The sequence below is a fragment of the Gasterosteus aculeatus genome, chromosome 4 (assembly GCF_964276395.1).
Source record: "Gasterosteus aculeatus chromosome 4, fGasAcu3.hap1.1, whole genome shotgun sequence".
Lineage (NCBI taxonomy): Eukaryota > Metazoa > Chordata > Actinopteri > Perciformes > Gasterosteidae > Gasterosteus > Gasterosteus aculeatus.
Genome location: NC_135691.1, coordinates 29,943,335 through 29,961,274, shown reverse-complemented (window position 1 = coordinate 29,961,274; position 17,940 = coordinate 29,943,335). Strand labels below are relative to the sequence as shown.

At 41.9% G+C, this 17,940-nt stretch overlaps 36 non-coding genes across 36 annotated transcripts; all 36 read right to left on the bottom strand.

Moving 5' to 3' along the window:
• Positions 1-270: 270 nt before the first annotated feature.
• Positions 271-342, bottom strand: trnae-uuc (transfer RNA glutamic acid (anticodon UUC)). The gene has a single exon. It is a non-coding gene; the product is annotated as a tRNA-Glu (tRNA).
• Positions 343-1,059: 717 nt separating this feature from the next.
• Positions 1,060-1,131, bottom strand: trnae-uuc (transfer RNA glutamic acid (anticodon UUC)). Its single transcript has one exon. It is a non-coding gene; the product is annotated as a tRNA-Glu (tRNA).
• A 717-nt stretch (positions 1,132-1,848) lies between these two features.
• trnae-uuc (transfer RNA glutamic acid (anticodon UUC)) lies at positions 1,849-1,920 on the bottom strand. The gene has a single exon. It is a non-coding gene; the product is annotated as a tRNA-Glu (tRNA).
• Positions 1,921-2,768: 848 nt separating this feature from the next.
• On the bottom strand, positions 2,769-2,840 carry trnae-cuc (transfer RNA glutamic acid (anticodon CUC)). The gene has a single exon. It is a non-coding gene; the product is annotated as a tRNA-Glu (tRNA).
• A 299-nt stretch (positions 2,841-3,139) lies between these two features.
• On the bottom strand, positions 3,140-3,211 carry trnae-cuc (transfer RNA glutamic acid (anticodon CUC)). Its single transcript has one exon. It is a non-coding gene; the product is annotated as a tRNA-Glu (tRNA).
• Positions 3,212-3,364: 153 nt separating this feature from the next.
• trnae-uuc (transfer RNA glutamic acid (anticodon UUC)) lies at positions 3,365-3,436 on the bottom strand. The gene has a single exon. It is a non-coding gene; the product is annotated as a tRNA-Glu (tRNA).
• A 539-nt stretch (positions 3,437-3,975) lies between these two features.
• On the bottom strand, positions 3,976-4,047 carry trnae-uuc (transfer RNA glutamic acid (anticodon UUC)). The gene has a single exon. It is a non-coding gene; the product is annotated as a tRNA-Glu (tRNA).
• A 492-nt stretch (positions 4,048-4,539) lies between these two features.
• Positions 4,540-4,611, bottom strand: trnae-cuc (transfer RNA glutamic acid (anticodon CUC)). Its single transcript has one exon. It is a non-coding gene; the product is annotated as a tRNA-Glu (tRNA).
• A 106-nt stretch (positions 4,612-4,717) lies between these two features.
• Positions 4,718-4,789, bottom strand: trnae-cuc (transfer RNA glutamic acid (anticodon CUC)). Its single transcript has one exon. It is a non-coding gene; the product is annotated as a tRNA-Glu (tRNA).
• A 106-nt stretch (positions 4,790-4,895) lies between these two features.
• On the bottom strand, positions 4,896-4,967 carry trnae-cuc (transfer RNA glutamic acid (anticodon CUC)). The gene has a single exon. It is a non-coding gene; the product is annotated as a tRNA-Glu (tRNA).
• A 944-nt stretch (positions 4,968-5,911) lies between these two features.
• On the bottom strand, positions 5,912-5,983 carry trnae-uuc (transfer RNA glutamic acid (anticodon UUC)). Its single transcript has one exon. It is a non-coding gene; the product is annotated as a tRNA-Glu (tRNA).
• A 655-nt stretch (positions 5,984-6,638) lies between these two features.
• On the bottom strand, positions 6,639-6,710 carry trnae-cuc (transfer RNA glutamic acid (anticodon CUC)). Its single transcript has one exon. It is a non-coding gene; the product is annotated as a tRNA-Glu (tRNA).
• Positions 6,711-7,009: 299 nt separating this feature from the next.
• On the bottom strand, positions 7,010-7,081 carry trnae-cuc (transfer RNA glutamic acid (anticodon CUC)). Its single transcript has one exon. It is a non-coding gene; the product is annotated as a tRNA-Glu (tRNA).
• Positions 7,082-7,234: 153 nt separating this feature from the next.
• Positions 7,235-7,306, bottom strand: trnae-uuc (transfer RNA glutamic acid (anticodon UUC)). The gene has a single exon. It is a non-coding gene; the product is annotated as a tRNA-Glu (tRNA).
• Positions 7,307-7,976: 670 nt separating this feature from the next.
• On the bottom strand, positions 7,977-8,048 carry trnae-cuc (transfer RNA glutamic acid (anticodon CUC)). Its single transcript has one exon. It is a non-coding gene; the product is annotated as a tRNA-Glu (tRNA).
• Positions 8,049-8,703: 655 nt separating this feature from the next.
• trnae-cuc (transfer RNA glutamic acid (anticodon CUC)) lies at positions 8,704-8,775 on the bottom strand. Its single transcript has one exon. It is a non-coding gene; the product is annotated as a tRNA-Glu (tRNA).
• Positions 8,776-9,252: 477 nt separating this feature from the next.
• trnae-cuc (transfer RNA glutamic acid (anticodon CUC)) lies at positions 9,253-9,324 on the bottom strand. Its single transcript has one exon. It is a non-coding gene; the product is annotated as a tRNA-Glu (tRNA).
• A 153-nt stretch (positions 9,325-9,477) lies between these two features.
• Positions 9,478-9,549, bottom strand: trnae-uuc (transfer RNA glutamic acid (anticodon UUC)). Its single transcript has one exon. It is a non-coding gene; the product is annotated as a tRNA-Glu (tRNA).
• Positions 9,550-9,848: 299 nt separating this feature from the next.
• On the bottom strand, positions 9,849-9,920 carry trnae-cuc (transfer RNA glutamic acid (anticodon CUC)). Its single transcript has one exon. It is a non-coding gene; the product is annotated as a tRNA-Glu (tRNA).
• Positions 9,921-10,073: 153 nt separating this feature from the next.
• trnae-uuc (transfer RNA glutamic acid (anticodon UUC)) lies at positions 10,074-10,145 on the bottom strand. Its single transcript has one exon. It is a non-coding gene; the product is annotated as a tRNA-Glu (tRNA).
• Positions 10,146-10,684: 539 nt separating this feature from the next.
• trnae-uuc (transfer RNA glutamic acid (anticodon UUC)) lies at positions 10,685-10,756 on the bottom strand. Its single transcript has one exon. It is a non-coding gene; the product is annotated as a tRNA-Glu (tRNA).
• A 492-nt stretch (positions 10,757-11,248) lies between these two features.
• trnae-cuc (transfer RNA glutamic acid (anticodon CUC)) lies at positions 11,249-11,320 on the bottom strand. Its single transcript has one exon. It is a non-coding gene; the product is annotated as a tRNA-Glu (tRNA).
• Positions 11,321-11,426: 106 nt separating this feature from the next.
• Positions 11,427-11,498, bottom strand: trnae-cuc (transfer RNA glutamic acid (anticodon CUC)). The gene has a single exon. It is a non-coding gene; the product is annotated as a tRNA-Glu (tRNA).
• Positions 11,499-11,604: 106 nt separating this feature from the next.
• On the bottom strand, positions 11,605-11,676 carry trnae-uuc (transfer RNA glutamic acid (anticodon UUC)). Its single transcript has one exon. It is a non-coding gene; the product is annotated as a tRNA-Glu (tRNA).
• Positions 11,677-12,215: 539 nt separating this feature from the next.
• Positions 12,216-12,287, bottom strand: trnae-uuc (transfer RNA glutamic acid (anticodon UUC)). Its single transcript has one exon. It is a non-coding gene; the product is annotated as a tRNA-Glu (tRNA).
• A 492-nt stretch (positions 12,288-12,779) lies between these two features.
• On the bottom strand, positions 12,780-12,851 carry trnae-cuc (transfer RNA glutamic acid (anticodon CUC)). The gene has a single exon. It is a non-coding gene; the product is annotated as a tRNA-Glu (tRNA).
• A 106-nt stretch (positions 12,852-12,957) lies between these two features.
• trnae-cuc (transfer RNA glutamic acid (anticodon CUC)) lies at positions 12,958-13,029 on the bottom strand. The gene has a single exon. It is a non-coding gene; the product is annotated as a tRNA-Glu (tRNA).
• A 106-nt stretch (positions 13,030-13,135) lies between these two features.
• Positions 13,136-13,207, bottom strand: trnae-cuc (transfer RNA glutamic acid (anticodon CUC)). Its single transcript has one exon. It is a non-coding gene; the product is annotated as a tRNA-Glu (tRNA).
• Positions 13,208-14,151: 944 nt separating this feature from the next.
• On the bottom strand, positions 14,152-14,223 carry trnae-uuc (transfer RNA glutamic acid (anticodon UUC)). Its single transcript has one exon. It is a non-coding gene; the product is annotated as a tRNA-Glu (tRNA).
• A 655-nt stretch (positions 14,224-14,878) lies between these two features.
• On the bottom strand, positions 14,879-14,950 carry trnae-cuc (transfer RNA glutamic acid (anticodon CUC)). The gene has a single exon. It is a non-coding gene; the product is annotated as a tRNA-Glu (tRNA).
• Positions 14,951-15,427: 477 nt separating this feature from the next.
• trnae-cuc (transfer RNA glutamic acid (anticodon CUC)) lies at positions 15,428-15,499 on the bottom strand. Its single transcript has one exon. It is a non-coding gene; the product is annotated as a tRNA-Glu (tRNA).
• Positions 15,500-15,652: 153 nt separating this feature from the next.
• trnae-uuc (transfer RNA glutamic acid (anticodon UUC)) lies at positions 15,653-15,724 on the bottom strand. Its single transcript has one exon. It is a non-coding gene; the product is annotated as a tRNA-Glu (tRNA).
• A 299-nt stretch (positions 15,725-16,023) lies between these two features.
• On the bottom strand, positions 16,024-16,095 carry trnae-uuc (transfer RNA glutamic acid (anticodon UUC)). Its single transcript has one exon. It is a non-coding gene; the product is annotated as a tRNA-Glu (tRNA).
• Positions 16,096-16,248: 153 nt separating this feature from the next.
• trnae-uuc (transfer RNA glutamic acid (anticodon UUC)) lies at positions 16,249-16,320 on the bottom strand. Its single transcript has one exon. It is a non-coding gene; the product is annotated as a tRNA-Glu (tRNA).
• Positions 16,321-16,619: 299 nt separating this feature from the next.
• Positions 16,620-16,691, bottom strand: trnae-cuc (transfer RNA glutamic acid (anticodon CUC)). The gene has a single exon. It is a non-coding gene; the product is annotated as a tRNA-Glu (tRNA).
• Positions 16,692-17,813: 1,122 nt separating this feature from the next.
• On the bottom strand, positions 17,814-17,885 carry trnae-uuc (transfer RNA glutamic acid (anticodon UUC)). The gene has a single exon. It is a non-coding gene; the product is annotated as a tRNA-Glu (tRNA).
• Between the last annotated feature and the right edge of the window lie 55 nt (positions 17,886-17,940).

Sequence of the window (17,940 nt, the reverse complement as noted above, 5' to 3'; positions counted from 1 at the left end):
CTTGAATTAAAAGTTGGATCTGGAATTCCAAACTCCAAATCTCATTTCCCTGACCGGAAATTGAACCCGGGCCGCGACGGTGAAAGCGCCAAATCCTAGCCACTAGACCATCAGGGACATGTATATGCTAATGAAGTCTTAATTTAAGTCGAAAACTTTAAAAACATCTGCAGTTTGGCTTGAATTAAAAGTTTGATCTGGAATTCCATAACATCTGCAGTTTGGCTTGAATTAAAAGTTGGATCTGGAATTCCAAACTCTAAATCTCATTTCCCTGACCGGGAATTGAACCCGGGACGCGGCGGTGAAAGCGCCAAATCCTAGCCACTAGACCATCAGGGACACAATTATGCAAATGAAGTCATAGTTTAAGTCGAATACATTAAAAACATCTGCAGTTTGGCTTGAATTAAAAGTTAAAGCTTGAATTCCCTGACCAGGAATTTAACACTTTATATCTGACTTCCCTGACCGGAAATTGAACCCGGGCCACATTTGTGAAAGCGCCAAATCCTAGCCACTAGACCATCAGGGACACAATTATGCAAATGAAGTCATAGTTTAAGTCGAATACATTAAAAACATCTGCAGTTTGGCTTGAATTAAAAGTTAAAGCTTGAATTCCCTGACCAGGAATTTAACACTTTATATCTGACTTCCCTGACCGGAAATTGAACCCGGGCCACAGCGGTGAAAGTGCCAAATCCTAGCCACTAGACCCTCAGGGACACAATTATGCAAATGAAGTCATAGTTTAAGTCGAATGCTTTAAAAACATCTGTAGTTTGGCTTGAATTAAAAGTTGGATCTGCAATTCCAAACTCTAAATCTCATTTCCCTGACCGGGAATTGAACCCTGGCCGCGGCGGTGAGAGCGCCGAATCCTAGCCACTAGACCATCAGGGACATGATTATGCTAATGAAGTCTTAATTTAAGTCGAAAACTTTAAAAACATCTGCAGTTTGGCTTGAATTAAAAGTTGGATCTGGAATTCCATAACATCTGCAATTTGGCTTGAATTAAAAGTTGGATCTGGAATTCCAAACTCTAAATCTCATTTCCCTGACCGGGAATTGAACCCGGGCCGCGGCGGTGAAAGCGCCAAATCCTAGCCACTAGACCATCAGGGACACAATTATGCAAATGAAGTCATAGTTTAAGTCGAATACATTAAAAACATCTGCAGTTTGGCTTAAATTAAAAGTTAAAGCTTGAATTCCCTGACCAGGAATTTAACACTTTATATCTGACTTCCCTGACCGGAAATTGAACCCGGGCCGCGACGGTGAAAGCGCCAAATCCTAGCCACTAGAACATCAGGGACACAATTATGCAAATGAAGTCATAGTTTAAGTCGAATACTTTAAAAACATCTGCAGTTTGGCTTGAATTAAAAGTTAAAGCTGGAATTCCCTGACCAGGAATTTAACACTTTATATCTGACTTCCCTGACCGGAAATTGAACCCTGGCCACAGCGGTGAAAGCGCCAAATCCTAGCCACTAGACCCTCAGGGACACAATTATGCAAATGAAGTCATAGTTTAAGTCGAATACTTTAAAAACATCTGCAGTTTGGCTTGAATTAAAAGTTGGATCTGGAATTCCAAACTCCAAATCTCATTTCCCTGACCGGAAATTGAACCCGGGCCGCGACGGTGAAAGCGCCAAATCCTAGCCACTAGACCATCAGGGACATGTATATGCTAATGAAGTCTTAATTTAAGTCGAAAACTTTAAAAACATCTGCAGTTTGGCTTGAATTAAAAGTTTGATCTGGAATTCCATAACATCTGCAGTTTGGCTTGAATTAAAAGTTGGATCTGGAATTCCAAACTCTAAATCTCATTTCCCTGACCGGGAATTGAACCCGGGACGCGGCGGTGAAAGCGCCAAATCCTAGCCACTAGACCATCAGGGACACAATTATGCAAATGAAGTCATAGTTTAAGTCGAATACATTAAAAACATCTGCAGTTTGGCTTGAATTAAAAGTTAAAGCTTGAATTCCCTGACCAGGAATTTAACACTTTATATCTGACTTCCCTGACCGGAAATTGAACCCGGGCCACATTTGTGAAAGCGCCAAATCCTAGCCACTAGACCATCAGGGACACAATTATGCAAATGAAGTCATAGTTTAAGTCGAATACATTAAAAACATCTGCAGTTTGGCTTGAATTAAAAGTTAAAGCTTGAATTCCCTGACCAGGAATTTAACACTTTATATCTGACTTCCCTGACCGGAAATTGAACCCGGGCCACAGCGGTGAAAGCGCCAAATCCTAGCCACTAGACCCTCAGGGACACAATTATGCAAATGAAGTCATAGTTTAAGTCGAATGCTTTAAAAACATCTGTAGTTTGGCTTGAATTAAAAGTTGGATCTGCAATTCCAAACTCTAAATCTCATTTCCCTGACCGGGAATTGAACCCGGGCCGCGGCAGTGAGAGCGCCGAATCCTAGCCACTAGACCATCAGGGACATGATTATGCAAATGAAGTCATAGTTTAAGTCAAAAACTTTAAAAACATCTGCAGTTTGGCTTGAATTAAAAGTTGGATCTGGAATTCCAAACTCTAAATCTCATTTCCCTGACCGGGAATTGAACCCGGGCCGCTGCGGTGAGAGCGCCGAATCCTAGCCACTAGACCATCAGGGACACGATTATGCAAATGAAGTCATAGTTTAAGTCAAAAACTTTAAAAACATCTGCAGTTTGGCTTGAATTAAAAGTTGGATCTGGAATTCCAAACTCTAAATCTCATTTCCCTGACCGGGAATTGAACCCGGGCCGCGGCGGTGAGAGCGCCGAATCCTAGCCACTAGACCATCAGGGACATGATTATGCTAATGATGTCTTAATTTAAGTCGAAAACTTTAAAAACATCTGTAGTTTGGCTTGAATTAAAAGTTAAAGCTTGAATTCACTGACCAGGAATTTAACACTTTATATCTGACTTCCCTGACCGGAAATTGAACCCGGGCCACAGCGGTGAAAGCGCCAAATCCTAGCCACTAGACTCTCAGGGACACAATTATGCAAATGAAGTCATAGTTTAAGTCGAATGCTTTAAAAACATCAGTAGTTTGGCTTGAATTAAAAGTTGGATCTGCAATTCCAAACTCTAAATCTCATTTCCCTGACCGGGAATTGAACCCGGGCCGCGGCGGTGAGAGCGCCGAATCCTAGCCACTAGACCATCAGGGACATGATTATGCTAATGATGTCTTAATTTAAGTCGAAAACTTTAAAAACATCTGCAGTTTGGCTTGAATTAAAAGTTGGATCTGGAATTCCATAACATCTGCAGTTTGGCTTGAATTAAAAGTTGGATCTGGAATTCCAAACTCTAAATCTCATTTCCCTGACCGGGAATTGAACCCGGGCCGCGGCGGTGAAAGCGCCAAATCCTAGCCACTAGACCATCAGGGACACAATTATGCAAATGGAGTCATAGTTTAAGTCGAATGCTTTAAAAACATCTGTAGTTTGGCTTGAATTAAAATTTAGAGCTTCAATTCCCTGACTAGGAATTTAACACTTTATATCTGATTTCCCTGACCGGAAATTGAACCCGGGCCACAGCGGTGAAAGCGCCAAATCCTAGCCACTAGACCATCAGGGACACAACTATGCAAATGAAGTCATAGTTTAAGTCGAATACATTAAAAAAATCTGCAGTTTGGCTTGAATTAAAAGTTAGAGCTTGAATTCCCTGACCAGGAATTTAACACTTTATATCTGAATTCCCTGACCGGAAATTGAACCCGGGCCGTGGCGGTGAGAGCGCCGAATCCTAGCCACTAGACCATCAGGGACATGATTATGCTAATGATGTCTTAATTTAAGTCGAAAACTTTAAAAACATCTGCAGTTTGGCTTGAATTAAAAGTTGGATCTGGAATTCCATAACATCTGCAGTTTGGCTTGAATTAAAAGTTGGATCTGGAATTCCAAACTCTAAATCTCATTTCCCTGACCGGGAATTGAACCCGGGCCGCGGCGGTGAAAGCGCCAAATCCTAGCCACTAGACCACCAGGGACACAATTATGCAAATGAAGTCATAGTTTAAGTCGAATACATTAAAAACATCTGCAGTTTGGCTTGAATTAAAAGTTAAAGCTTGAATTCCCTGACCAGGAATTTAACACTTTATATCTGACTTCCCTGACCGGAAATTGAACCCGGGCCACATTTGTGAAAGCGCCAAATCCTAGCCACTAGACCATCAGGGACACAATTATGCAAATGAAGTCATAGTTTAAGTCGAATACATTAAAAACATCTGCAGTTTGGCTTGAATTAAAAGTTAAAGCTTGAATTCCCTGACCAGGAATTTAACACTTTATATCTGACTTCCCTGACCGGAAATTGAACCCGGGCCACAGCGGTGAAAGCGCCAAATCCTAGCCACTAGACCCTCAGGGACACAATTATGCAAATGAAGTCATAGTTTAAGTCGAATGCTTTAAAAACATCTGTAGTTTGGCTTGAATTAAAAGTTGGATCTGCAATTCCAAACTCTAAATCTCATTTCCCTGACCGGGAATTGAACCCGGGCCGCGGCGGTGAGAGCGCCGAATCCTAGCCACTAGACCATCAGGGACATGATTATGCAAATGAAGTCATAGTTTAAGTCAAAAACTTTAAAAACATCTGCAGTTTGGCTTGAATTAAAAGTTGGATCTGGAATTCCAAACTCTAAATCTCATTTCCCTGACCGGGAATTGAACCCGGGCCGCGGCGGTGAGAGCGCCGAATCCTAGCCACTAGACCATCAGGGACACAAATATGCAAATGAAGTCATAGTTTAAGTCAAAAACTTTAAAAACATCTGCAGTTTGGCTTGAATTAAAAGTTGGATCTGGAATTCCAAACTCTAAATCTCATTTCCCTGACCGGGAATTGAACCCGGGCCGCGGCGGTGAGAGCGCCGAATCCTAGCCACTAGACCATCAGGGACATGATTATGCTAATGATGTCTTAATTTAAGTCGAAAACTTAAAAAACATCTGCAGTTTGGCTTGAATTAAAAGTTGGATCTGGAATTCCATAACATCTGCAGTTTGGCTTGAATTAAAAGTTGGATCTGGAATTCCAAACTCTAAATCTCATTTTTGAACCCGGGCCGCGGCGGTGAAAGCGCCAAATCCTAGCCACTAGACCACCAGGGACACAATTATGCAAATGAAGTCATAGTTTAAGTCGAATACATTAAAAACATCTGCAGTTTGGCTTGAATTAAAAGTTAAAGCTTGAATTCCCTGACCAGGAATTTAACACTTTGTATCTGACTTCCCTGACCTGAAATTGAACCCGGGCCACAGCGGTGAAAGCGCCAAATCCTAGCCACTAGACCATCAGGGACACAATTATGCAAATGGAGTCATAGTTTAAGTCGAATGCTTTAAAAACATCTGTAGTTTGGCTTGAATTAAAATTTAGAGCTTCAATTCCCTGACTAGGAATTTAACACTTTATATCTGATTTCCCTGACCGGAAATTGAACCCGGGCCACAGCGGTGAAAGCGCCAAATCCTAGCCACTAGACCATCAGGGACACAATTATGCAAATGAAGTCATAGTTTAAGTCGAATACATTAAAAAAATCTGCAGTTTGACTTGAATTAAAAGTTAGAGCTTGAATTCCCTGACCAGGAATTTAACACTTTATATCTGAATTCCCTGACCGGAAATTGAACCCGGGCCGCGGCGGTGAGAGCGCCGAATCCTAGCCACTAGACCATCAGGGACATGATTATGCTAATGATGTCTTAATTTAAGTCGAAAACTTTAAAAACATCTGCAGTTTGGCTTGAATTAAAAGTTGGATCTGGAATTCCATAACATCTGCAGTTTGGCTTGAATTAAAAGTTGGATCTGGAATTCCAAACTCTAAATCTCATTTCCCTGACCGGGAATTGAACCCGGGCCGCGGCGGTGAAAGCGCCAAATCCTAGCCACTAGACCACCAGGGACACAATTATGCAAATGAAGTCATAGTTTAAGTCGAATACATTAAAAACATCTGCAGTTTGGCTTGAATTAAAAGTTAAAGCTTGAATTCCCTGACCAGGAATTTAACACTTTATATCTGACTTCCCTGACCGGAAATTGAACCCGGGCCACAGCGGTGAAAGCGCCAAATCCTAGCCACTAGACCCTCAGGGACACAATTATGCAAATGAAGTCATAGTTTAAGTCGAATGCTTTAAAAACATCTGTAGTTTGGCTTGAATTAAAAGTTGGATCTGGAATTCCAAACTCTAAATCTCATTTCCCTGACCGGGAATTGAACCCGGGCCGCGGCAGTGAGAGCGCCGAATCCTAGCCACTAGACCATCAGGGACATGATTATGCTAATGAAGTCTTAATTTAAGTCGAAAACTTTAAAAACATCTGCAGTTTGGCTTGAATTAAAAGTTGGATCTGGAATTCCAAACTCTAAATCTCCTTTCCCTGACCGGGAATTGAACCCGGGCCGCTGCGGTGAGAGCGCCGAATCCTAGCCACTAGACCATCAGGGACACGATTATGCAAATGAAGTCATAGTTTAAGTCAAAAACTTTAAAAACATCTGCAGTTTGGCTTGAATTAAAAGTTGGATCTGGAATTCCAAACTCTAAATCTCATTTCCCTGACCGGGAATTGAACCCGGGCCGCGGCGGTGAGAGCGCCGAATCCTAGCCACTAGACCATCAGGGACATGATTATGCTAATGATGTCTTAATTTAAGTCGAAAACTTTAAAAACATCTGTAGTTTGGCTTGAATTAAAAGTTAAAGCTTGAATTCCCTGACCAGGAATTTAACACTTTATATCTGACTTCCCTGACCGGAAATTGAACCCGGGCCACAGCGGTGAAAGCGCCAAATCCTAGCCACTAGACTCTCAGGGACACAATTATGCAAATGAAGTCATAGTTTAAGTCGAATGCTTTAAAAACATCTGTAGTTTGGCTTGAATTAAAAGTTGGATCTGCAATTCCAAACTCTAAATCTCATTTCCCTGACCGGGAATTGAACCCGGGCCGCGGCGGTGAGAGCGCCGAATCCTAGCCACTAGACCATCAGGGACATGATTATGCTAATGATGTCTTAATTTAAGTCGAAAACTTAAAAAACATCTGCAGTTTGGCTTGAATTAAAAGTTTGATCTGGAATTCCATAACATCTGCAGTTTGGCTTGAATTAAAAGTTGGATCTGGAATTCCAAACTCTAAATCTCATTTCCCTGACCGGGAATTGAACCCGGGACGCGGCGGTGAAAGCGCCAAATCCTAGCCACTAGACCATCAGGGACACAATTATGCAAATGAAGTCATAGTTTAAGTCGAATACATTAAAAACATCTGCAGTTTGGCTTGAATTAAAAGTTAAAGCTTGAATTCCCTGACCAGGAATTTAACACTTTATATCTGACTTCCCTGACCGGAAATTGAACCCGGGCCACATTTGTGAAAGCGCCAAATCCTAGCCACTAGACCATCAGGGACACAATTATGCAAATGAAGTCATAGTTTAAGTCGAATACATTAAAAACATCTGCAGTTTGGCTTGAATTAAAAGTTAAAGCTTGAATTCCCTGACCAGGAATTTAACACTTTATATCTGACTTCCCTGACCGGAAATTGAACCCGGGCCACAGCGGTGAAAGCGCCAAATCCTAGCCACTAGACCCTCAGGGACACAATTATGCAAATGAAGTCATAGTTTAAGTCGAATGCTTTAAAAACATCTGTAGTTTGGCTTGAATTAAAAGTTGGATCTGCAATTCCAAACTCTAAATCTCATTTCCCTGACCGGGAATTGAACCCGGGCCGCGGCAGTGAGAGCGCCGAATCCTAGCCACTAGACCATCAGGGACATGATTATGCAAATGAAGTCATAGTTTAAGTCAAAAACTTTAAAAACATCTGCAGTTTGGCTTGAATTAAAAGTTGGATCTGGAATTCCAAACTCTAAATCTCATTTCCCTGACCGGGAATTGAACCCGGGCCGCGGCGGTGAGAGCGCCGAATCCTAGCCACTAGACCATCAGGGACATGATTATGCTAATGATGTCTTAATTTAAGTCGAAAACTTTAAAAACATCTGTAGTTTGGCTTGAATTAAAAGTTAAAGCTTGAATTCACTGACCAGGAATTTAACACTTTATATCTGACTTCCCTGACCGGAAATTGAACCCGGGCCACAGCGGTGAAAGCGCCAAATCCTAGCCACTAGACTCTCAGGGACACAATTATGCAAATGAAGTCATAGTTTAAGTCGAATGCTTTAAAAACATCAGTAGTTTGGCTTGAATTAAAAGTTGGATCTGCAATTCCAAACTCTAAATCTCATTTCCCTGACCGGGAATTGAACCCGGGCCGCGGCGGTGAGAGCGCCGAATCCTAGCCACTAGACCCTCAGGGACACAATTATGCAAATGAAGTCATAGTTTAAGTCGAATGCTTTAAAAACATCTGTAGTTTGGCTTGAATTAAAAGTTGGATCTGCAATTCCAAACTCTAAATCTTATTTCCCTGACCGGGAATTGAACCCGGGCCGCTGCGGTGAGAGCGCCGAATCCTAGCCACTAGACCATCAGGGACACGATTATGCAAATGAAGTCATAGTTTAAGTCAAAAACTTTAAAAACATCTGCAGTTTGGCTTGAATTAAAAGTTGGATCTGGAATTCCAAACTCTAAATCTCATTTCCCTGACCGGGAATTGAACCCGGGCCGCGGCGGTGAGAGCGCCGAATCCTAGCCACTAGACCATCAGGGACATGATTATGCTAATGATGTCTTAATTTAAGTCGAAAACTTTAAAAACATCTGTAGTTTGGCTTGAATTAAAAGTTAAAGCTTGAATTCACTGACCAGGAATTTAACACTTTATATCTGACTTCCCTGACCGGAAATTGAACCCGGGCCACAGCGGTGAAAGCGCCAAATCCTAGCCACTAGACTCTCAGGGACACAATTATGCAAATGAAGTCATAGTTTAAGTCGAATGCTTTAAAAACATCAGTAGTTTGGCTTGAATTAAAAGTTGGATCTGCAATTCCAAACTCTAAATCTCATTTCCCTGACCGGGAATTGAACCCGGGCCGCGGCGGTGAGAGCGCCGAATCCTAGCCACTAGACCCTCAGGGACACAATTATGCAAATGAAGTCATAGTTTAAGTCGAATGCTTTAAAAACATCTGTAGTTTGGCTTGAATTAAAAGTTGGATCTGCAATTCCAAACTCTAAATCTTATTTCCCTGACCGGGAATTGAACCCGGGCCGCGGCGGTGAGAGCGCCGAATCCTAGCCACTAGACCATCAGGGACATGATTATGCTAATGAAGTCTTAATTTAAGTCGAAAACTTTAAAAACATCTGCAGTTTGGCTTGAATTAAAAGTTGGATCTGGATTTCCATAACATCTGCAATTTGGCTGGAATTGAAAGTTGGATCTGGAATTCCAAACTCTAAATCTCATTTCCCTGACCGGGAATTGAACCCGGGCCGCGGCTGTGAAAGCGCCAAATCCTAGCCACTAGACCATCAGGGACACAATTATGCAAATGAAGTCATAGTTTAAGTCGAATACATTAAAAACATCTGCAGTTTGGCTTGAATTAAAAGTTAAAGCTTGAATTCCCTGACCAGGAATTTAACACTTTATATCTGACTTCCCTGACCGGAAATTGAACCCGGGCCACATTTGTGAAAGTGCCAAATCCTAGCCACTAGACCATCAGGGACATAATTATGCAAATGAAGTCATAGTTTAAGTCGAATGCTTTAAAAACATCTGCAGTTTGGCTTGAATTAAAAGTTGGATCTGGAATTCCAAACTCTAAATCTCATTTCCCTGACCGGGAATTGAACCCGGGCCGCGGCGGTGAGAGCGCCGAATCCTAGCCACTAGACCATCAGGGACATGATTATGCTAATGATGTCTTAATTTAAGTCGAAAACTTTAAAAACATCTGCAGTTTGGCTTGAATTAAAAGTTGGATCTGGAATTCCATAACATCTGCAGTTTGGCTTGAATTAAAAGTTGGATCTGGAATTCCAAACTCTAAATCTCATTTCCCTGACCGGGAATTGAACCCGGGCCGCGGCGGTGAAAGCGCCAAATCCTAGCCACTAGACCATCAGGGACACAATTATGCAAATGGAGTCATAGTTTAAGTCGAATGCTTTAAAAACATCTGTAGTTTGGCTTGAATTAAAATTTAGAGCTTCAATTCCCTGACTAGGAATTTAACACTTTATATCTGATTTCCCTGACCGGAAATTGAACCCGGGCCACAGCGGTGAAAGCGCCAAATCCTAGCCACTAGACCATCAGGGACACAACTATGCAAATGAAGTCATAGTTTAAGTCGAATACATTAAAAAAATCTGCAGTTTGGCTTGAATTAAAAGTTAGAGCTTGAATTCCCTGACCAGGAATTTAACACTTTATATCTGAATTCCCTGACCGGAAATTGAACCCGGGCCGTGGCGGTGAGAGCGCCGAATCCTAGCCACTAGACCATCAGGGACATGATTATGCTAATGATGTCTTAATTTAAGTCGAAAACTTTAAAAACATCTGCAGTTTGGCTTGAATTAAAAGTTGGATCTGGAATTCCATAACATCTGCAGTTTGGCTTGAATTAAAAGTTGGATCTGGAATTCCAAACTCTAAATCTCATTTCCCTGACCGGGAATTGAACCCGGGCCGCGGCGGTGAAAGCGCCAAATCCTAGCCACTAGACCACCAGGGACACAATTATGCAAATGAAGTCATAGTTTAAGTCGAATACATTAAAAACATCTGCAGTTTGGCTTGAATTAAAAGTTAAAGCTTGAATTCCCTGACCAGGAATTTAACACTTTATATCTGACTTCCCTGACCGGAAATTGAACCCGGGCCACATTTGTGAAAGCGCCAAATCCTAGCCACTAGACCATCAGGGACACAATTATGCAAATGAAGTCATAGTTTAAGTCGAATACATTAAAAACATCTGCAGTTTGGCTTGAATTAAAAGTTAAAGCTTGAATTCCCTGACCAGGAATTTAACACTTTATATCTGACTTCCCTGACCGGAAATTGAACCCGGGCCACAGCGGTGAAAGCGCCAAATCCTAGCCACTAGACCCTCAGGGACACAATTATGCAAATGAAGTCATAGTTTAAGTCGAATGCTTTAAAAACATCTGTAGTTTGGCTTGAATTAAAAGTTGGATCTGCAATTCCAAACTCTAAATCTCATTTCCCTGACCGGGAATTGAACCCGGGCCGCGGCGGTGAGAGCGCCGAATCCTAGCCACTAGACCATCAGGGACATGATTATGCAAATGAAGTCATAGTTTAAGTCAAAAACTTTAAAAACATCTGCAGTTTGGCTTGAATTAAAAGTTGGATCTGGAATTCCAAACTCTAAATCTCATTTCCCTGACCGGGAATTGAACCCGGGCCGCGGCGGTGAGAGCGCCGAATCCTAGCCACTAGACCATCAGGGACACAAATATGCAAATGAAGTCATAGTTTAAGTCAAAAACTTTAAAAACATCTGCAGTTTGGCTTGAATTAAAAGTTGGATCTGGAATTCCAAACTCTAAATCTCATTTCCCTGACCGGGAATTGAACCCGGGCCGCGGCGGTGAAAGCGCCAAATCCTAGCCACTAGACCATCAGGGACACAATTATGCAAATGGAGTCATAGTTTAAGTCGAATGCTTTAAAAACATCTGTAGTTTGGCTTGAATTAAAATTTAGAGCTTCAATTCCCTGACTAGGAATTTAACACTTTATATCTGATTTCCCTGACCGGAAATTGAACCCGGGCCACAGCGGTGAAAGCGCCAAATCCTAGCCACTAGACCATCAGGGACACAACTATGCAAATGAAGTCATAGTTTAAGTCGAATACATTAAAAAAATCTGCAGTTTGGCTTGAATTAAAAGTTAGAGCTTGAATTCCCTGACCAGGAATTTAACACTTTATATCTGAATTCCCTGACCGGAAATTGAACCCGGGCCGTGGCGGTGAGAGCGCCGAATCCTAGCCACTAGACCATCAGGGACATGATTATGCTAATGATGTCTTAATTTAAGTCGAAAACTTTAAAAACATCTGCAGTTTGGCTTGAATTAAAAGTTGGATCTGGAATTCCATAACATCTGCAGTTTGGCTTGAATTAAAAGTTGGATCTGGAATTCCAAACTCTAAATCTCATTTCCCTGACCGGGAATTGAACCCGGGCCGCGGCGGTGAAAGCGCCAAATCCTAGCCACTAGACCACCAGGGACACAATTATGCAAATGAAGTCATAGTTTAAGTCGAATACATTAAAAACATCTGCAGTTTGGCTTGAATTAAAAGTTAAAGCTTGAATTCCCTGACCAGGAATTTAACACTTTATATCTGACTTCCCTGACCGGAAATTGAACCCGGGCCACATTTGTGAAAGCGCCAAATCCTAGCCACTAGACCATCAGGGACACAATTATGCAAATGAAGTCATAGTTTAAGTCGAATACATTAAAAACATCTGCAGTTTGGCTTGAATTAAAAGTTAAAGCTTGAATTCCCTGACCAGGAATTTAACACTTTATATCTGACTTCCCTGACCGGAAATTGAACCCGGGCCACAGCGGTGAAAGCGCCAAATCCTAGCCACTAGACCCTCAGGGACACAATTATGCAAATGAAGTCATAGTTTAAGTCGAATGCTTTAAAAACATCTGTAGTTTGGCTTGAATTAAAAGTTGGATCTGCAATTCCAAACTCTAAATCTCATTTCCCTGACCGGGAATTGAACCCGGGCCGCGGCGGTGAGAGCGCCGAATCCTAGCCACTAGACCATCAGGGACATGATTATGCAAATGAAGTCATAGTTTAAGTCAAAAACTTTAAAAACATCTGCAGTTTGGCTTGAATTAAAAGTTGGATCTGGAATTCCAAACTCTAAATCTCATTTCCCTGACCGGGAATTGAACCCGGGCCGCGGCGGTGAGAGCGCCGAATCCTAGCCACTAGACCATCAGGGACACAAATATGCAAATGAAGTCATAGTTTAAGTCAAAAACTTTAAAAACATCTGCAGTTTGGCTTGAATTAAAAGTTGGATCTGGAATTCCAAACTCTAAATCTCATTTCCCTGACCGGGAATTGAACCCGGGCCGCGGCGGTGAGAGCGCCGAATCCTAGCCACTAGACCATCAGGGACATGATTATGCTAATGATGTCTTAATTTAAGTCGAAAACTTAAAAAACATCTGCAGTTTGGCTTGAATTAAAAGTTGGATCTGGAATTCCATAACATCTGCAGTTTGGCTTGAATTAAAAGTTGGATCTGGAATTCCAAACTCTAAATCTCATTTTTGAACCCGGGCCGCGGCGGTGAAAGCGCCAAATCCTAGCCACTAGACCACCAGGGACACAATTATGCAAATGAAGTCATAGTTTAAGTCGAATACATTAAAAACATCTGCAGTTTGGCTTGAATTAAAAGTTAAAGCTTGAATTCCCTGACCAGGAATTTAACACTTTGTATCTGACTTCCCTGACCTGAAATTGAACCCGGGCCACAGCGGTGAAAGCGCCAAATCCTAGCCACTAGACCATCAGGGACACAATTATGCAAATGGAGTCATAGTTTAAGTCGAATGCTTTAAAAACATCTGTAGTTTGGCTTGAATTAAAATTTAGAGCTTCAATTCCCTGACTAGGAATTTAACACTTTATATCTGATTTCCCTGACCGGAAATTGAACCCGGGCCACAGCGGTGAAAGCGCCAAATCCTAGCCACTAGACCATCAGGGACACAATTATGCAAATGAAGTCATAGTTTAAGTCGAATACATTAAAAAAATCTGCAGTTTGACTTGAATTAAAAGTTAGAGCTTGAATTCCCTGACCAGGAATTTAACACTTTATATCTGAATTCCCTGACCGGAAATTGAACCCGGGCCGCGGCGGTGAGAGCGCCGAATCCTAGCCACTAGACCATCAGGGACATGATTATGCTAATGATGTCTTAATTTAAGTCGAAAACTTTAAAAACATCTGCAGTTTGGCTTGAATTAAAAGTTGGATCTGGAATTCCATAACATCTGCAGTTTGGCTTGAATTAAAAGTTGGATCTGGAATTCCAAACTCTAAATCTCATTTCCCTGACCGGGAATTGAACCCGGGCCGCGGCGGTGAAAGCGCCAAATCCTAGCCACTAGACCACCAGGGACACAATTATGCAAATGAAGTCATAGTTTAAGTCGAATACATTAAAAACATCTGCAGTTTGGCTTGAATTAAAAGTTAAAGCTTGAATTCCCTGACCAGGAATTTAACACTTTATATCTGACTTCCCTGACCGGAAATTGAACCCGGGCCACAGCGGTGAAAGCGCCAAATCCTAGCCACTAGACCCTCAGGGACACAATTATGCAAATGAAGTCATAGTTTAAGTCGAATGCTTTAAAAACATCTGTAGTTTGGCTTGAATTAAAAGTTGGATCTGGAATTCCAAACTCTAAATCTCATTTCCCTGACCGGGAATTGAACCCGGGCCGCGGCAGTGAGAGCGCCGAATCCTAGCCACTAGACCATCAGGGACATGATTATGCTAATGAAGTCTTAATTTAAGTCGAAAACTTTAAAAACATCTGCAGTTTGGCTTGAATTAAAAGTTGGATCTGGAATTCCAAACTCTAAATCTCCTTTCCCTGACCGGGAATTGAACCCGGGCCGCTGCGGTGAGAGCGCCGAATCCTAGCCACTAGACCATCAGGGACACGATTATGCAAATGAAGTCATAGTTTAAGTCAAAAACTTTAAAAACATCTGCAGTTTGGCTTGAATTAAAAGTTGGATCTGGAATTCCAAACTCTAAATCTCATTTCCCTGACCGGGAATTGAACCCGGGCCGCGGCGGTGAGAGCGCCGAATCCTAGCCACTAGACCATCAGGGACATGATTATGCTAATGATGTCTTAATTTAAGTCGAAAACTTTAAAAACATCTGTAGTTTGGCTTGAATTAAAAGTTAAAGCTTGAATTCCCTGACCAGGAATTTAACACTTTATATCTGACTTCCCTGACCGGAAATTGAACCCGGGCCACAGCGGTGAAAGCGCCAAATCCTAGCCACTAGACTCTCAGGGACACAATTATGCAAATGAAGTCATAGTTTAAGTCGAATGCTTTAAAAACATCTGTAGTTTGGCTTGAATTAAAAGTTGGATCTGCAATTCCAAACTCTAAATCTCATTTCCCTGACCGGGAATTGAACCCGGGCCGCGGCGGTGAGAGCGCCGAATCCCAGCCACTAGACCCTCAGGGACACAATTATGCAAATGAAGTCATAGTTTAAGTCGAATGCTTTAAAAACATCTGTAGTTTGGCTTGAATTAAAAGTTGGATCTGCAATTCCAAACTCTAAATCTCATTTCCCTGACCGGGAATTGAACCCGGGCCGCGGCGGTGAGAGCGCCGAATCCTAGCCACTAGACCATCAGGGACATGATTATGCTAATGAAGTCTTAATTTAAGTCGAAAACTTTAAAAACATCTGCAGTTTGGCTTGAATTAAAAGTTGGATCTGGATTTCCATAACATCTGCAATTTGGCTGGAATTGAAAGTTGGATCTGGAATTCCAAACTGTAAATCTCATTTCCCTGACCGGGAATTGAACCCGGGCCGCGGCTGTGAAAGCGCCAAATCCTAGCCACTAGACCATCAGGGACACAATTATGCAAATGAAGTCATAGTTTAATTCGAATACATTAAAAACATCTGCAGTTTGGCTTGAATTAAAAGTTAAAGCTTGAATTCCCTGACCAGGAATTTAACACTTTATATCTGACTTCCCTGACCGGAAATTGAACCCGGGCCACATTTGTGAAAGCGCCAAATCCTAGCCACTAGACCATCAGGGACATAATTATGCAAATGAAGTCATAGTTTAAGTCGAATGCTTTAAAAACATCTGCAGTTTGGCTTGAATTAAAAGTTGGATCTGGAATTCCAAACTCTAAATCTCATTTCCCTGACCGGGAATTGAACCCGGGCCACGGCGGTGAAAGCGCCAAATCCTAGCCACTAGACCATCAGGGACATGATTATGCTAATGATGTCTTAATTTAAGTCGAAAACTTTAAAAACATCTGCAGTTTGGCTTGAATTAAAAGTTGGATCTGGAATTCCATAACATCTGCAGTTTGGCTTGAATTAAAAGTTGGATCTGGAATTCCAAACTCTAAATCTCATTTCCCTGACCGGGAATTGAACCCGGGCCGCGGCGGTGAAAGCGCCAAATCCTAGCCACTAGACCATCAGGGACACAATTATGCAAATGGGGTCATAGTTTAAGTCGAATGCTTTAAAAACATCTGTAGTTTGGCTTGAATTAAAATTTAGAGCTTCAATTCCCTGACTAGGAATTTAACACTTTATATCTGATTTCCCTGACCGGAAATTGAACCCGGGCCACAGCGGTGAAAGCGCCAAATCCTAGCCACTAGACCATCAGGGACACAACTATGCAAATGAAGTCATAGTTTAAGTCGAATACATTAAAAAAATCTGCAGTTTGGCTTGAATTAAAAGTTGGATCTGGAATTCCAAACTCTAAATCTCATTTCCCTGACCGGGAATTGAACCCGGGCCGCGGCGGTGAGAGCGCCGAATCCTAGCCACTAGACCATCAGGGACACGAATATGCAAATGAAGTCATAGTTTAAGTCAAAAACTTTAAAAACATCTGCAGTTTGGCTTGAATTAAAAGTTGGATCTGGAATTCCAAACTCTAAATCTCATTTCCCTGACCGGGAATAGAACCCGGGCCGCGGCGGTGAGAGCGCCGAATCCTAGCCACTAGACCATCAGGGACATGATTATGCTAATGATGTCTTAATTTAAGTCGAAAACTTTAAAAACATCTGCAGTTTGGCTTGAATTAAAAGTTGGATCTGGAATTCCATAACATCTGCAGTTTGGCTTGAATTAAAAGTTGGATCTGGAATTCCAAACTCTAAATCTCATTTTTGAACCCGGGCCGCGGCGGTGAAAGCGCCAAATCCTAGCCACTAGACCACCAGGGACACAATTATGCAAATGAAGTCATAGTTTAAGTCGAATACATTAAAAACATCTGCAGTTTGGCTTGAATTAAAAGTTAAAGCTTGAATTCCCTGACCAGGAATTTAACACTTTGTATCTGACTTCCCTGACCTGAAATTGAACCCGGGCCACAGCGGTGAAAGCGCCAAATCCTAGCCACTAGACCATCAGGGACACAATTATGCAAATGGGGTCATAGTTTAAGTCGAATGCTTTAAAAACATCTGTAGTTTGGCTTGAATTAAAATTTAGAGCTTCAATTCCCTGACTAGGAATTTAACACTTTATATCTGATTTCCCTGACCGGAAATTGAACCCGGGCCACAGCGGTGAAAGCGCCAAATCCTAGCCACTAGACCATCAGGGACACAATTATGCAAATGAAGTCATAGTTTAAGTCGAATACATTAAAAAAATCTGCAGTTTGGCTTGAATTAAAAGTTAGAGCTTGAATTCCCTGACCAGGAATTTAACACTTTATATCTGAATTCCCTGACCGGAAATTGAACCCGGGCCGCGGCGGTGAGAGCGCCGAATCCTAGCCACTAGACCATCAGGGACATGATTATGCTAATGATGTCTTAATTTAAGTCGAAAACTTTAAAAACATCTGCAGTTTGGCTTGAATTAAAAGTTGGATCTGGAATTCCATAACATCTGCAGTTTGGCTTGAATTAAAAGTTGGATCTGGAATTCCAAACTCTAAATCTCATTTCCCTGACCGGGAATTGAACCCGGGCCGCGGCGGTGAAAGCGCCAAATCCTAGCCACTAGACCCTCAGGGACACAATTATGCAAATGAAGTCATAGTTTAAGTCGAATGCTTTAAAAACATCTGTA